We start from the raw sequence: 16,776 nt of genomic DNA, 5'->3' as shown, positions 1-16,776 counted from the left end.
TTGGTTGAATGGTGAAAACTCAGGACCTAATTGGACAATACCCAGGTTCGAGTTTCTATAACCTCTTATTGGAAGTAAACATCCTCTTAGCGCCACCCACACGTGGTGGAATTTTGATTTCGGCCTTGACATAGGTGCGGTGGAGTCTCTTATAAATAATGTCATAATGGTGTAGTGTGACGGGCGATAATCCAACTTAGGAGTTATGCTCAACTCGACAGCCAAATTTGGCACGAAGGCTCTTTTCAATCTTGCTATCAAATGTAAAGCCAAATCATACCTGAATTTGGCAGAGCAACGGACGTCAAATTCGGCAGCATCTGCTAAACGCCTGTCAATACCGAAAAAAATAGAGAATATCTCTAAACTAGTTGTCTGGGATACGAAAAATGTACTTGCTGCTTGTGGATGCCAAATTTGGAGTTTAATATCTATATAATAAGATAGGGCTGGGTTTGAATTCAAAAGACAACCAACGCTCAGATTTGCCCCCTCTATAAATCTAGATCGTTAGTTGTTCAAGGGTTATCATCATCGCATTTTGGTAATCGGCTAATCAAAAAAAAAAAAAAAAAGAATCCTTGAGATTGATTCCCTGTGATTCAGGTATTTAATTTTTTACCACGTTTGCCAAATATTGACATTTAAACTTCTATTGATTATCACATAAATTCGGAAATATATAGCAAGTATGTTTGGAAAGAATGAACCCCCAATCACGTAATGAATTGCAAGGAGGAAAAAATCACGGTTGCTAAGCGGCAATCACAATTAAAATCACGGCTGCCAGTTACTAAAATTTTTTAATTTCCTTTTCAGTTTAGGAATCACAATCACGGCTGTGATTTTGTGGGGTTTATTATAAAATTTTACAATCACAATCACGGCGGTAAATACTTGATCGATTTAATGGTTATCATAAATGGAATTTTGGTAAAATTTTACTTAAATTGATTTCCAAAATTTGATACGTAAACGTTTTTTTTTGGAAACCTAGCTGTACCATTATTCCCATACCTCACGGCTCACGCTCCCCGTCTCCCTCGGACCTCCTCTCCCTCCCTGATGCAGCCGTGAATTCATGAAGAATATAGTAATTATTTAATTAGCTCTTGATTAGGAAATTTTGTGATTTCATATTCTTAGTCTAGAATTATTTATTTCCGTACTTAGGTAGGTTGATGTGATTTTCCTTTTATTTAGTATCTTAGTTAACAAGGAAGTAGTTTCTTAATTTCAATTTACCTTTTTAGTATTACTAGGATTGATTATAAGTAGAGTTGTAAGTCTTAGGATTAGGAAGTTTTTGATGATTAATGAAATTAAAAAGAGTGTTCTCTTTTATGCCAAATTCTTTGGTATTCTACAGAATCAACAAAGTGTTTGATGCCTTTGTTCCTGGGTATTCTTTGACTAAACAGGTTTAGAGAAGGATTTCGATCTCCGGGTATTCGTTACGAATCAACGGATTCGGACTCAATTTAGTAGTTCCGTTTTTCATTAGCTTCCGCTCCATCAGTTGGTATCAGAGCCTGCGCTCGATTTCGGATCATGGCGCGACAAGCAGTTCGTGATGATCGTTATGTTGTTGCCGAAGATATGAACGAAGGTGATGAGGCTGCACGGGGTGCACAACTAGGGGAACGATTTCAACAAATCAAGGATACGCATAAAGCGTTGGTTAAGAGGGCCACCTTGATCATTGACAATCAACCTCACTACTACCCACTGAATTTGTGCACCTTTATGGAGGAGAGTACAATTCGGTGGCCATTCACGTCCAATATTGTTCCGGATCCAATCGTGGATTGGAATAAACCACCGGTTTTTGATACAGACCCTTTCATTGTTGAAGGCTTTAAGAAGACAAATGACTCCGACACATTGCTCTCGGATTCTTTTTTAATTCTTGGTGTTCCTAATGAAGTTCCAGCCGTTGGTACTGTTGATGTTCCAGAGTTTGTTCAAGTGAGTGATTTGCTCAATGAACTTACAATTGTAGATTTCATGGTTAAAATTGGCTTGGGAAAAGAGGTCACTGTCAGATTATTCAAAGAAGAAAAAGAATCACCAAAAACCTCTTTTTATGGAAAGTTTGAATCTGTTTATGTCCTGGTAGTTTTTCATGGCACTTATTTACAATGTCAATTCGAGAAAACCAATTTGAAGTTCAAGACAGGAAATTTTGTGATTTCATATTCTTAGTCTAGAATTATTTATTTCCGTACTTAGGTAGGTTGATGTGATTTTCCTAATCAAGAGCTAATTAAATAATTACTATATTCTTCATGAATTCACGGCTGCATCACTCCCTCTCTCTCTCTCTCTCTCTCTCTCTCTCTCTCTGTGTACCTTCCATCTCATGCTCCCCCTGCCTCATCTACCACCATGTATTCATGTAAGCCAAAATCTCACCAAACCGGAAAGAGCAAATCCACAGACGTATTATTGTCGAGTTCAATTGATCAAAGGTAAATTACTAAACCGCTATTTTTTTTTCTTGGATTTGGATTTTGTTTTGGATTTGGCTTTTACCCTGTTTGAAAGAATAGTGGCTGCGGAGTAATGGGTTTTCAAAGGAAACGAAGGGCAACCTTAGGACTTGCTATTTGACATGTAGTTTTGGAACGGAAGCAGGGTTAGATGCTTAGGGGCAAGTAAATGACATATAATAAGAGGAAGAGACTGCAAGATATCAAAGAGTTTTCAAACCCTAACCCAAAAACCATATTTTATTAAAGAGGAATAGAGTGAAATAATTCATTTGACTTTGGCTTGGGTTGGTATCGAGAAAGAAAAGAAAGGGAGCGAACAATAACAGATTAGTCTATACTGTACTTAATCAAAAGGCTTTTGCTCAATTGTTAAGGTTGAGACATATCCTCTTTCGTGCTCCCTTCCCCCGTGTTGTTCAATTGTTGGTATTGTGAGTTGGGATTTTGGGTGTTAGGGACATCATAATTGGTACGGTTTAGGACCAAATTGGGAACGAGTGGTATGGCAGTGGGTGTAGCTCTAATTGGTACGGTTTAGTTTGGTTTTAGTTGGTTGAGTTTTCTATCACTGTTGAAATTTTATTTAGTTTGGTTTTAGTTGGTTGAGTGATTTGAGGGAGAAAATAATATTACAAAAATAGGCCAGTGGCAGCCAACCTATAACTTTTGTTGATGTCTATTCTGAGTCATGGTTCTCATTCGTGGGCTTCATGGGGGTGAATCACTAATATGATTGGGTTCCTTTTCAACCTAACATCGAGTGTGTTTAATGTGGCTTCACTCTTTGGGTTTTTTAAATCCTACCGGCTTTGTTTTTTCATACCAAAGTATTGGATATTATGATGCAAATCCAATCATCCAAAAAATGGTCAATTTTCTTTCAAGTGGTGTTATGAAGAAGACATAATTTTCCAATTATTCTTCAAAATCCAGAAAAAAGAAATGGTCTTGAGAAGCTATTTATTAATTATTGCTCTGTTGTTGGATATTGAATTAGGAGCATATCACATACTGCAAATATTTATTAGCCACATTGTAACTTTTGTTTTTTTGTTAAAGGATATATTGTTCTTATAAATGTTGCAAATATTCGCTTGACCCTGCTCCTCGCTCAAGCATTGAGTCAACATTGCCGTTAAGGACTCCAAATGGCGATATCCAGCACCACCACGGACAACAGCAATTTGCAACTTTCAATTCCTTGAAGCATCTGTTTCTTTTTCAGAAGGTAAAAGCCCAACCCACACATATAGACACAGGAGTTCCCTTTATTTAGACAAATGACTGGTTCATTTGGCTTGCTTAGTAGTTAGTATCACGGTTTTTACTAATTGGTTTATTATAGAACCTTTGGTTAGATAAGATTATGAATGCACTATAGAGAAGTAGCCCGTTGCATAATTGGAATTTGGAGCTGCGTTGGTGGTCGATGGCATTTTTTTTTTTTTTGTAATGTTAAATATAAAAAAAGAGTTAATTTTGTGATATATCTCTTTCATGGACTCATCTAAGTTTGTAGTGGATATTCCCTTTTGTTCTTGCTTTCCTTTTTTTTCTTTTGGCTTTTGACTGTTAATTTCTTTTACAGAATTTACCTTTATTGAGTTTTCGGCGACATCTGGTAGGATTCGGTCTCGACCACAGATTAAGGTTGACCGTTGAGATTCCAACAAAATTAGATTAAGCTTCCATCCTTCTTTTGTCTTGCGATGTCTCATCCCTCACAAGAAAGGTATGGATCTTAAAACCCTAGCTCCCCTTTTACACAACTTGGTTGTCGTTGATCATGATATTCGTCTTTAATTTTGCTTAGTGAGTGGTTAATATCTAGCTAGAATGGAAATAACAACACGAGATTCACCTTTTTTTGTGCTAATGATGTTTTATCATCTGGAAACTCATCTGAGTGATCTTCAGGTGGGTTCCATCAGCTTTCTTGAAGTGCACTTTCTTACCAATGGTCCATGTTGGCGCCAATTGTAGAGTTAATCTAGATCTCTTCGTGGAATCCTTTGGTGTTAAGCAATTTCTGCTCCAATATTTCCTGTTCTTAATGGTTAGGTTTTGATGTTTGTTTGATTGGTATATTTGCTTGCTTGCTAAAATTACAAGGAAATAGAAGGAATTTATCGATTTCGTGCTTTCTGTTCTCGAGGGTTATTGGTGGTTGTTTGTCGGATTACTATGATTTACTTGCTGAGATCATAAGGAAATTAGAGTGAATTAACTTTTCAATATCGCGTTTTCTTTTGGCCTATTTTCTTTTATGTAGTTAAGATAAGATATTTGAAGGGAGAGGTGCGTGCAAAATTGAAAGGGGATTTTCATACCACATGTATATAAAAGGTCAATGAGAAGTTATAAGGTCAAGATTGATACCGGGACAGGGTTAATGGGAATTAGTACGAGACTAATACCGGGATGGGGTAGTAAGAGAAAGAAGGTGTTATAGGGCCAAGATAGACGTGGTGAGACTAATACCGGGATGGGTTAGTAACAAAGACATTTGATCATTTTGTATGATAGCTTTAAAGTGTTGTTAATATCACATCCTTATGATTTGTATGTCATGCAATCCCATTACATTTGATTGGGAAGACCATAGGAGACTCAATGGAAATATTTTAAAGGTCCATAGGAGACTCAATGGAAATATTTTAAAGCTACAGTGTTTCAATTTTTAATCCAAATAAAGAGTTTTAGGGTGTTCGTTGAAAGGCCTTAGAGCAAAAAAATTTACTTAGCACAGTTAAGATCCAATCCAAGCACGAACTCAAATTGTTTTGGCATTATCAATTTCCTATTTTAAAAGTAGAGAAAATATGTTAAGACTGGTTAATGTTGTACTTATACATATTCATTTTTTTATATGGATTTTTGAAAGCATAAAAGATATGTTAGCTTGGACGCGGAGTGTCAGTCTTAAATATGGTATTCTGGTGGTTAATTGAAAATAGAATTTGAGTTAACTAAAAAAATAAAAAAAGAAGGGGGGAAAACGGGAAAGGAAGCAAATAAAGAAAATTAGAAAAAAAAAGAAAGAAAAAGAAGAAGGATTAAAAGTGGAAAAACCGGGAGGGAGGAACAGAGGAAAAAGAAGAAGAAGAAGAAGACGGGGGGTGGGTGGGTGGGTGGGTTTTGGGGGGAGCAGCTCACTACTCTCACGCTCCAGTTCCAGAAACCTTTTTAAAAAAATAAACAGTCTATTTCACATTTTCAAACTCAAAAATAAAGTAAATGAAAAATAATTTCTCAATTTTTTTTTGCATCGTATATAAGATCTCATCGAGATCTTCCAAACAAGATCCATATTGCATATTTTTAGATTTCAACAAACCCATAATTTTTGAACTTAAAATTACCTTCTTAAAAAATAAGAATTTTTTTTATTTTTATTTTTTTTCCGGAACGTAACCTTACATGTTTTTCTTGTTCGAAGGAAAGGAAAAGAGCCCATTATGTGGGCTGGCCATGTCTTTTGTGGATCTCTGGATCAATGAAGAAAATGTGGTCCAGTTCCCTTGCCCAAGTCAGGTTTTTGGTGGGTAAGCGCAAGGCCAAAACAATCACAATGACAAAATTCGGCTTATTTATCTTTTTGGTCCCCAATCTAAATATTTGTCCAATTTTGTCTCCAATGTTTAAAATGTGTGTCAATTTGGTCCCCACCCCTAACACCATCCCTCTTGTCCGTTAAAATGGAGGGCATCACTGGTATTTCACCCCCAAACACTACAACAATCTGGAAAAAAAAAAAAAGAACTTAAAATATCAAACAAAAAAACACATCAGTCCGGCAAGCTCCATTCTGGACAAAAACAAACACCGTCCTCCTCGTTGATTCCGCTCCGTCCTTGGCTCCATCTCTATTGATTCCGCTCCATTCTGGCAAGCTCCCATCAGATACACTGCTGGGTGTATCCGGTCTCGGGCCTAACGGCAAAGTGGTCCTTGTCAAGTGGTGGTGATTTTATTGGTGATGTGTCTCATGACGTGACTGTGCCGGTCTTCTGATCTGCTAGTGGCTACAGTTGGACTAGTGGCTCCGGCGCGGTGGGATGGTTGTCGGGCTGAGGAGATTTTGTGTTGCTACTGTTAAAACCCTTAAATTTCTTGTGTTTGCCGTTCATTCTCGGTTCCACTGCGACGGGTGTTCTGCTGTTTGCTGTTTGGTTTGGGTGGGGGTTCCCGGTGAGGTCGTTTTTTTTTACGAAGGTGACCATTTTGGTCACCGACATGGAGGGTTGACTTGAGGGTTTTAAAGAGTTGATGCGAGGGGTTGATTTGGATGCTCCTTGGGGTTGATTTTGGACTGTTTTGGGAGCTGGTCGGTGTGGAGTGCTTCTCAATTGATGAATTTGTTAGTTTTGCGCCAAACTTTTGTTGGCTATTGATTCGTCTCGATGAGAGGAATCGGAAATGTCCATTCTTTTTTACTTTTATCCAAGTATTTTGAGAAATAATCATTTTTTAGCACAAAAATGTTACTTTTTTGCTAAAAAGTGGTTATTTCTCAAAATACTTGAGTAAAAATAAAAAAAATAAAAAAAAACTTTTCCAATTCCTCTCATTGAAATGAAATAATAACGCACAAAAGTTTGGTGCAAAATTAATAAGAGAATAAATTCTCCCCGCCTGACGAGGAAAACTCCACTTTTACTCCAAATCCAATGCAAACATGCCACGTCGTCATCAGCCAAACCTTTACCGAAAGTGAGTAGTGCCCCAGCAGAGATCCGGCACCGTTTAAGTGCCAAAAATTCTACGGCTCTCTTAGAGTTTTTATTGAAAGTTTTAGAGTCAAAAATTAATTATAATCATTTAGGATAAAATAATCGAAAAAATATTATCTTCACACCGATTCAAACGAATTGAAAATTTGAGCACTTAAGTATCTGTTTTTCGTTTGGTTCTGCAGTTCTCTTAGGGCTCTCATTGAAAGCCTTAGAGGTAAAAATTAATTTTGACCTTTTAGGATAAAATGATTAGAAAAATAGTATCTTCGCACCGATTCAAACAAATTGAAAATTGAAGCACTTAAGTATCTGCTATTCATTTGGTTCTACAGTTCTCTTAGGGCTCTCATTGAAAGCCCTTGAGCAAAAAAATAATTATGATCCTTTAGGATAAAATGATCAGAAAAATATAGTCTTTGCACCGGTTCAAATTTATTGAAAATTGGAGTACTTAATTTTTTAAAACTGTTTATATATTAAAAAATATGGTTAAAAAATTAAGTGCTCTAATTTTTAATCCGTTTGAACATGTGCGAAGATCTCGCTTTTTTTTACCATTTTATTCTAAAGGGTCATAATTAATTTTTGGCTTTAGGGCTTTCAAGTTTCAATGAGAGCCGTAAGAGAGCCATAGAACCAAATGAAGAACAAATACTTAATTACTTTTCTGATCATTTTACCCTAAAGAGTCATAATTAATTAAAGTCTCAAAGGCTTTCAATAAAAACCCTAAGAGAACTGTAGAACCAAACGAAGAACAGATATTTAAGTGCTCAAATTTTCAATCCGTTTGAATCGGTGTGAAGATAATATTTTTGTAATCATTTTATCCTAAAGGGTCATAATTAATTTTTGCCTCTAAGGCTTTCAATGGAAGCCCTAAGAGAACCGTAGAACCAAACAAAGAATGCTCAAATTTTCAATCCATTTGAATCGGTGCGAAGATAATATTTTTCTGATCATTTTATCCTAAATGGTTATAATTAATTTTTAATTCTAGGACTTTCAATGAGAGCTCTAAGAGCGCCCTAGAATTTTTGGCACTTAAACGGTGCCGTATCTTCGCTGGGGCACTACCCACTTTCGGTAAGGGTTTGGCTGATGACGACGTGGCATGTTTGCATTGGATTTGAAGGAAAAGTGGAGTTTTCCTCCTCAGGCAGAGAGAATTTATTCTCAATTAATAAATGTGAAAAAAATTTAAATAAGAATAAAACTCTCATATATAAATTAATTTTAAGTTAAGTTCAAGAGAACGGGGAGTGCAGCGCTGCTCAACTTCTATCCAGCCTGGCTTTCATAACTCATCCATTTAATGTGTAGTTATTTCATTGTATTAACTTCAACTTTTTGCATAGTCAGTTTTACACATGTAGCTTTATTTTAATTAAAACAACTAGTTGGGAGAAATGATGGAGCCATGAAAATACAACAATTTTTTCGATAATCAGGTGTCCGAGTTAACATGCGCGTTGTGTTGGTTCATGGGGATTTGATGACAAATATCTATCGACCAAATTCCCAATGAAACAATGTTGTATTAACATGATGTGCAAAATGTTAATTTTTTTGTACACATTTTTTGAGAGTAATTATTTAGTGTTCCCGACTTACGTGGTACTCTCAACTATTTGCGTATCGACAAATTATCTGGTAGAAGTCATTCACTTTTAAGGGGTTGTCGGGAGTAATTGGCCATTTTTAATGATGGGTGATCATCAGTTGTACACGCATATACAATTGACTATTAGGTTTACATGACCATTTGTTGTCTCTCCAATCACTTTTTTTGTTAGCATTTTTGGAAGAGCCCTCTCCAAGGCCCAAACATGAACGCGTGCGCCCTTTAGATTGGTTAATGATATTGACACTCCAAAAATTGATACAAACACTTCAAAATCAGTATAATTTCAAAGCCATTTTCCTTTGTCTTTTTTGTTGATTTTATGAGATAAATATTTTGTGTATTAAAGATTGCATGCATATCTTCACATCGTAGTCCGCTGAAGAAGTTATTAGTTTTTGTTCTAATAGTAGTAGTCAAATTTCAAAGAGCAATATTGCCAGGAACACCACTTTAGAAAACAACTCCGGGCACAGTTGGATTTAGAGCTGTATGATGTGAGTAGGTCAATATATATCAGACGGCTCCAAAAACAGTTGTGTCTGGAAGTTGTATTCCTAAACTTCTCCATTAGTTGTGGTGAACGTTTTGAAATATTTGATTCAGGAAAAATCTCCTACACGCACTACTTCCTTAAATATTTAATCTTTGGGGTTACTTTGGTTGAGATGAATCAAATTATAAAAAAAATCTTGACACAATCTTGAAACTAATTCAATAAACGGGAAAAAATTAAGAAGGAAATAAAATCAAAAGCCAATAGCTAGGCCAAATGAACCTGAGAGAGAGAGAGAGAGAGAGAGAGAGAGAGAGAGAGAGAGAGAGAGAGAGAGAGAGAGAGTGTTTAAAATGCAATGGTTTTGGCAACCATAGAAAGTCTCGGTAGTCTCTAATTTCGTGTCCGTTACTTGGTTTTGAGTTTAAGTCTTTTACCAGGACAAATTTCACAATATTTAAAGTGGTTGTAGTGACTTAGAGAGTGAAAAAAACATTCAAACACAAATCAATACATATCTACAAGCGATCAAAGTTCAAAACGCTTGTGATTTTTATGCACCTTCTTTTTTGATAAGTAAGACTAGGTGCATGCCGACGTGCAAAGCACGTCATTCATGCCCGTTGTGGAGATTGGTTTTGCGCAAAATCAGTAATTCTTGCTATGGCTTGCACATTCAGGTACTGTGTCTGCATAGAAGGAGTAATGAAAGCAAGGTTAGGGATAGCTGGATTTATGATTACAAAAGGCTTAATAAAATTAGACTGTAGTATAATGGATAGGTTTGTCTTGGATTTCTTCTTAAACTAATCTAAATTTATTGTATAGATTGATTCAAAGAAAAGGAATGAAGCAAGAAAGCTATTATCAGAACCGTTAAAGATAAACCAAAGCACATAAACATTTGCTATCTGTTTTGAATTTTAGTGTTTGTAGTACCTTCTCCACTGATATGGGAAGGTTGGCAATTTTGATGATATCATCTTCTGGATTTTCGTCTGCTTTTGGTATCAGAAGTTGTGTCAGTGCTATTGCTACCAGTTCTTTGAGTTTTCTTGCGTTCGTTACAGCCCTGCAATAGTTGGAAGTAAGAAAGAGTATACAGTTGGTATTCTTTGAACTGAAACAGTAATGCAGTGATAAATGTGATATGAAATGTTGTGGTCTTTTTCTTCTTGTGGTAACTGACAATATGGGATTCTCATACGCTTGTTCTGAGACATTTTTGTTTAATCGCTGTGAAAGTATTAAGAGTTATGCTAGGTTAAAGTTTTGCTCCACTTGAATGATAGCTTATTGTTCTTATATCTATATAGATATGCTACAGAAATAATTATGAACATGGATGCTTGATCTAAACAGATGCAATAAGCATGAACTTTATTCTTCACTAAATATCAAGAGCAAAATTTAAAATTAGATCAAAGCAGAAAACATAATTCAGCCAAATGCTTCAGGAACAATAGAGCCACTTCCGAGATTTTTCACAGCATGCAGGACACAGTACTAAAAAGAAAACTGGTGGTTCAAATAATATTATTACTCTACTTTTCTAAAGCTTAAAAAAAACATAGTGTAAGGCTTCTTGCTATAGACAAAGCAAAGTAACTTTTTGCTGTACATTTGATTTGTCTTCTTGTTATTGTAGTAAACGAATATGAGTTTTGAGAATTTAGTTATATTAGTATATTATCTTTATTCACTACAGTCTGTTTTATCTTACACACACACAGAGAGATACATGCATGGTAATCTGAAAAAACAGTTGACACAAGAGAAAGAGAGCAAGAGAAGAATATGTGTACCAGGAACTGAAAGTACAAAGGATTAGTCAAAACAAACTGGTTTACTGAAGGGCTGGATTAGTAGTAGATCAAAGTGAAAGCCCTGTTCTATCAGTTGCATTAGAAACTGAATGTTTTGGGAGCAAATTGTTTTGTGGAAATGGAGAACAATTGTAAAGCTAAAGAGGTAGAGTTTGAAAGAGGAGGTCTAAGTGGTAGGAAAAGTACGTGGCAAAGGTTGAGGGTATAAGCACAAAGTGCATGTTTGAGGTAGAGTGAAGAAGTAGTATCGCAGATCCAATTTAGAGGTGTGTTCTTTTTGTCTCACTTAAAAAGATGAAGCGGTGGAGTTGAAAAGTGGAGCATTAAGTAATAAAAACGTGGCAAACATTTAGGGGTATAAATAAGAAATGCACGCTTAAGGTAGAGTAAGAAAGTGCTATTACTCAAGAGGCAAAGTTAGAGAGTATAGGCCTAAGGGATAAGTGGTAGAGTACAAAAGTATACCTGGAGTACTATGGCGTATAAATGAATTATGCACAGGGACATCTAACCATTTAACTAAATCATCACGAACAGCCCATATCAAATTGTCACTCAAACCCAATACGTTCCTATACTCGCGCACAAAAATACTATATGTTTTATACTCCAACGACCCAGGATGTCGATACCTTGCAACAACAACAATCACCATTTGGCCTCGAATAGGCATAAGACAATAAAACTCTCCATGTGGACTTTCTGGATTCCGATGCTTTACATGTATCTAGTGTCGAAATGGAACCGGAACAACCATCCTAGTGAATCACAAAACTTAAGATCAAAAATTGATTCAATTTGAAAAGATATATAATTTATGTTTCACAAGATTTTAGTTAATACTAATATGTTACAATACTACGTAGATCAATACATACCACTCACAAGTCAACATATATATGTAAAATTAATTCCATATGGCCAAGTATATTAACAATTCTCAACAACAAAACTAAAAACACATTACTCTTTACTCGTCATTTCCTAATACTACTCTTCCGAAACCAACCAACCAAATTCAACGATACACCTCCCCCTCTGACCCAAAAAAACAAACAAAAACAGGACAGGAGAGAAGAAACTACACATGCAAGACAAATAAAATAGAGACAAAAAATACAGAATCAAAAATACCTAGACTAAAAAAGAACACACAGAAAAGAACACATGCAACAACAATACAATACAGGGAAAAAGAGAGAATGCAAATAATGTACTAAAAATAAAAATCAAAAATCAGAAAATGAGCATTCAGAGGCAAAATCAGAAAACAAGTATTACCTGTTACCAAAACCGAACAGACCAAAGCAAACGGCAAACGGCGAAAATCCAACAAGCAAACGGCGGAATCCGAGAAGCAGACACAAACTGCAAAATCAAAAATCAGAAAATGAACATTCAGAGGCAAAATCAAAAATCAGAAAACGAGCATTACGTGTTACCAAAACCGAACAGATCAAAGCAAACAGCGAAAATCTGAGAAGCAAACGGCGGAATCCGTGAAGCAGCAATTGCCAAAACCTCTCTCTCTAACAAAGCGTCTCTGTCTCTCTTCTCTCGAATGATATAAACAGCTCCACCCAAAGACAAATGTCCACCCCCTTTTGCCACATAACCCACTAAGTGGAGGAAGTAAAATACCCATTTCACCCAACAAACAAACAAGAAGAAGCCAACAATAGAAGGGCAAAATTGTCCAAAATGAGCCAAAAGTGGCAAGCGAAACCTCCCCTAAACTGGTTCTTATTATAGAGGGGAAGGATACATATTTTTTTTTTTGCATCTTACGTACCAATATGGCAATATATAGAGCTAAAATCATGCCTTTTAGCATCAAAATAAATCTTCCCTTTTCTTATCTTACCCGCCTAATGTGATTGAGATAAGAAACAAGGAGAGAGAGAGGTGGTGTTCCAGTTTCTAAAATAAGTAATTATTTTTTTAAAAAGCAATTTGAAGTTCAAAAATTATGTATTTACGCAAATAATTTTTCTAGCAATATGGATCTTGTTTGATAGATCTCATTGAGATCTTTTAAATAGTGCAAAAAAAAAATTTTCATTTTCATTATATTTGAGTTTGAAAATGTAAAATAAATACTTATTTTTAAGACGGAAATGTGGAACACCCCAAGAGTATGTTGGACAATTCACATGCCCATTACGTAGAAGTTTTGGACTCTCCTTCTTTTTTTAATCGAGGAAAGCCAGGACTCTTGCATTTCAGTAGAAGGTAAGGAGTTCGAGTCTTCTCACTTGCGTGTGAGTGCTCTTCCGTTGATATTATTTCTCCTCCTAAAGAGGGCTTCGAGTCTTCCTAGCTACTTGTGTGTTGTGTTTATAGTGATTACGTTTTTGGGCTTAGTAATTGTCTCGTAAACTTTCACCCATGCAATTGATCAATGGAGTGTCCCGTGGTTTGTTTGTACTTTGTACTTCGATACATGATGTAATGATCTCTCCAATCATTGACAAAGAACAATTAAATTAGGATTTTGGCAGAGAAATTGAACTCTGGCTTGATCTCCTATCTAGGGCCAGCCATCCAAAAAAATTCTAATTTTAGGGACACTCCAATATTATTTGTAAATTAGTGTGTGTGTGTGTGTGTGTGTGTGTGTATATATTATTTGTTCATTTTATAACACAAATGTCTTTGCTAGCTCAATAGTTGATTTTAATTCATGTGAAGTGTTTGAGTTTAAGTCTTCTGGGTAGTTTTTTCTCCAAAAATAATTCTATTATTACTGCCAAGTTTTGAAACCAAATCAAGTAGAATTCAAGCCAACCACTTTGGCCGTTAGTAACAAAGCAATTAACATGCACTATAAAGTCTAAAGTAGTAATATACAGAAACATTTCTATCATTTGTTTAATTCTAAAAATACGTAGAATACTGCCCCACAATTTAGCCTTAGGCATCCAAATCTCTTGGACCGGCCCTACTCCTATCTCCCGGCATGGAGCCGTTGGACCAAAGGCCTCTTGGCATGTGCCGGCTTCTATCCTCGATCTAGCTTTTACTCTGTCCACGCTCTGTTTGATGACCCATCTAGCTCGTTGTATCAAATCACGAACAGAAACAGGAGACAGGAAAAGGTGGCGATATAGAAAAGAGCCGTGCGCATTTACGTAGTCATATATAAATCACATGCAATGGATCCAAAAATTAAATTGTTGTCTTTTGCAGCTTCCTTGTTCCTCTTTCAACTACCGAAAGAACCAAGCTCTGCTGTATATATGAGAATGGAAAGTGCATTGAATTTTGCTGTTGTTTTGATCATTTCAGTGTTCAAGACCCGGTTCGTTTCGGGATTTTAAATTTGTAGGTAATGAGTTTAGAAAGAAATAGAGTAATGATTGAAAATAGAGGTAATGATTGAAGAGAGATAGAGAAAAAAATGAGAGTAATAATTAAAGATAAATAGAGTAATGATTAGAATCCAAAATCCATAACCCAAGACGAATGGGGCCCAAGTGATGGATGGCTAGAGAGTAGTCATGTACTACCCCTAGCCTGCTCTATCCGGATCGAGTTACATGCCGCAAGGTTGAAAAAGGTACTACTATGTTTTTGATAACGCCTGCGTTTGGGGGCGGTGAAAAACCTCCAAAAAAAAGTATATTGAAATTTGCAAAACTAAAGTGATACATTTAAAGTTTTTATTGCAAGTCAAAGGTCATTTTTTGATTATTGGAACAATTTTTTTTTTGAACCCATAATTGGAACATTAGTATCCATTGCCAATTGATGGATGATTATTAAGACCTCAATCTTCTGTCATCGCCCTATAGATAAATGTGAGTTGTTTAGATGGCTATCGATAATTTCTTGAAGCAATTTGTTACGAAGTGATTATATCTTGGGACCTACTAAATGTATGGTTCGGGTTGTTAGTATATATGATACGCACTCGTCTTTTTTACACTCACACACCATTTTTGTCTTCTATGTGAATTCATAATATTTTTCTTTTTAAGTGTGAAAGAGTATACAAAGGAAAAAGATCTAACCCTTGTTTTTGAATTTTCTAACCATAGGAAATCGTAAAGAGTGATGCATGATCAGGGCCGACCCTAACATTTTAGAGGCCTGAAGCGAATTTTAAAACGAGGCCTAGTTCTTTTTAACAAAAAAATTCAACATAGGTGGTTAATATAAGGTATAATGTGTGTTTTTTCTGTTTAGGGTAAAAAAAAATTAAAAATGATATTTTAGCTTCGTAATCTAAGTAAGAAAAACTTTTAAAAAATTTATACCTTTAGAAAAATATGAATCAAACATAACAAATTACCGGTCATATATAGTGTTTATTGACTGAAAATAAATTATCTTGTTTTTTTTAGTCAATAGTGTTTTATTTGTGAATCTAATAATCAAAGTTAAAAGCAAAATAAAAATAAAAATAAAAAAACTTATCAAAACATTAATTTATGGTGCGCAAAATCTTTGGTAACATCTATAATCACTAAACATAAGTAGTTAATAATATAAGAGGTGTAAGAGCTGTACGTGTACTATCTACACCAAGATTCAATCCAACGAATCCCTTGATTTAACTGGCTTCCACAAGCCACTCGGCCAGAACAACACTTGTGTTGAGAGATGGAACAACTTTTATATATAATATATTTTTATTATATGGACGTTGAGGCCCTAGTTTTTGCATAAAATCTCGAGGGCCTAAAGCGATCGCACCACCGGTTTTAACTCAGGGCCGGCCTTGGTCATGCATGGATGGTTGGTTAAGCTAGAAATTAGCATCCATGCAATTTTATTTATTTTTTCAGAAAATGCTTGACCACACGTGTACCAATCCATTGGAACCATCCACGTCACCTCCAATCATCTCTTCTCTTCCTAAAAAATGAAATTCTAGGCCGTGGATCAATTTTCTATTCAGAAGAATCCATTCATGTCATCCCTGCCGTTGGTTGCTGGGTAATTAGCTCCCTACACACAATTGATCATCAGGAGTCGACAATCGGATTCAAGCAGCAAGAAAGTAATTTTTTGCGAATTTCTTAGCCACATCGTGGCCGCGTGAATGACTCTCTTTTTGATCGGACCGGAGATCAAGAAGATCAGTTGAGGTCCGCCGTCCGTGCATACAAGTTGGCCCAAACGCCCTATTCATATCCATATGAAAAAAAACAAAAAAAAACAAAAGAAAAAAGAATTCATTCATTTCAATGGATATATCAACATAATCGAAATGGGGGACCATAATGGCAGAAATTTCGTGTCAGGAATTATTAGAGCTTCTCCTCCTGTTGGAGGCAAAAGTAAAAGCCATCGATCTTTCTCCTTGCTCCTTAAATCTGATCAATCCAGTTCATCAATGCAAGTAAATGATATATACAGACATACGGTCTCCCTACTAGGGCTGTAAACGAACCGAGCAGCTCGCGAGTTCGGCTTGGTTTGGCTCGTTTAATAAACGAGTCGAGCTCGAGTTCGAGTTTTCGGCTTGTTTACTAAACGAGCTGAGTGGAGCTCGGCTCGTTAAGGGAGGCTCGACTCGATTAAAGAGACTCGTTTAGTAAATGACTATACTTAGCTCATCAAAGGCTCGGTTCATTAAGGCTCAAGCCGAGCT

General features: G+C 36.0%; 1 long non-coding RNA gene across 1 annotated transcript; it reads right to left on the bottom strand.

The window, feature by feature from the left end:
* Positions 1–9,931: 9,931 nt before the first annotated feature.
* Positions 9,932–12,938, bottom strand: LOC131304013 (uncharacterized). The gene is made up of 4 exons (XR_009192283.1): positions 12,459–12,938; positions 11,643–11,935; positions 10,291–10,423; positions 9,932–10,040 (listed from the first exon to the last, which is right to left on the bottom strand). It is a non-coding gene; the product is annotated as an uncharacterized LOC131304013 (long non-coding RNA).
* Between the last annotated feature and the right edge of the window lie 3,838 nt (positions 12,939–16,776).

This window comes from Rhododendron vialii, chromosome 10a (genome assembly GCF_030253575.1).
Source record: "Rhododendron vialii isolate Sample 1 chromosome 10a, ASM3025357v1".
NCBI lineage: Eukaryota > Viridiplantae > Streptophyta > Magnoliopsida > Ericales > Ericaceae > Rhododendron > Rhododendron vialii.
Note: the sequence above shows the minus strand (reverse complement) of the source record. Positions and strands in the feature narration are given on the sequence as shown.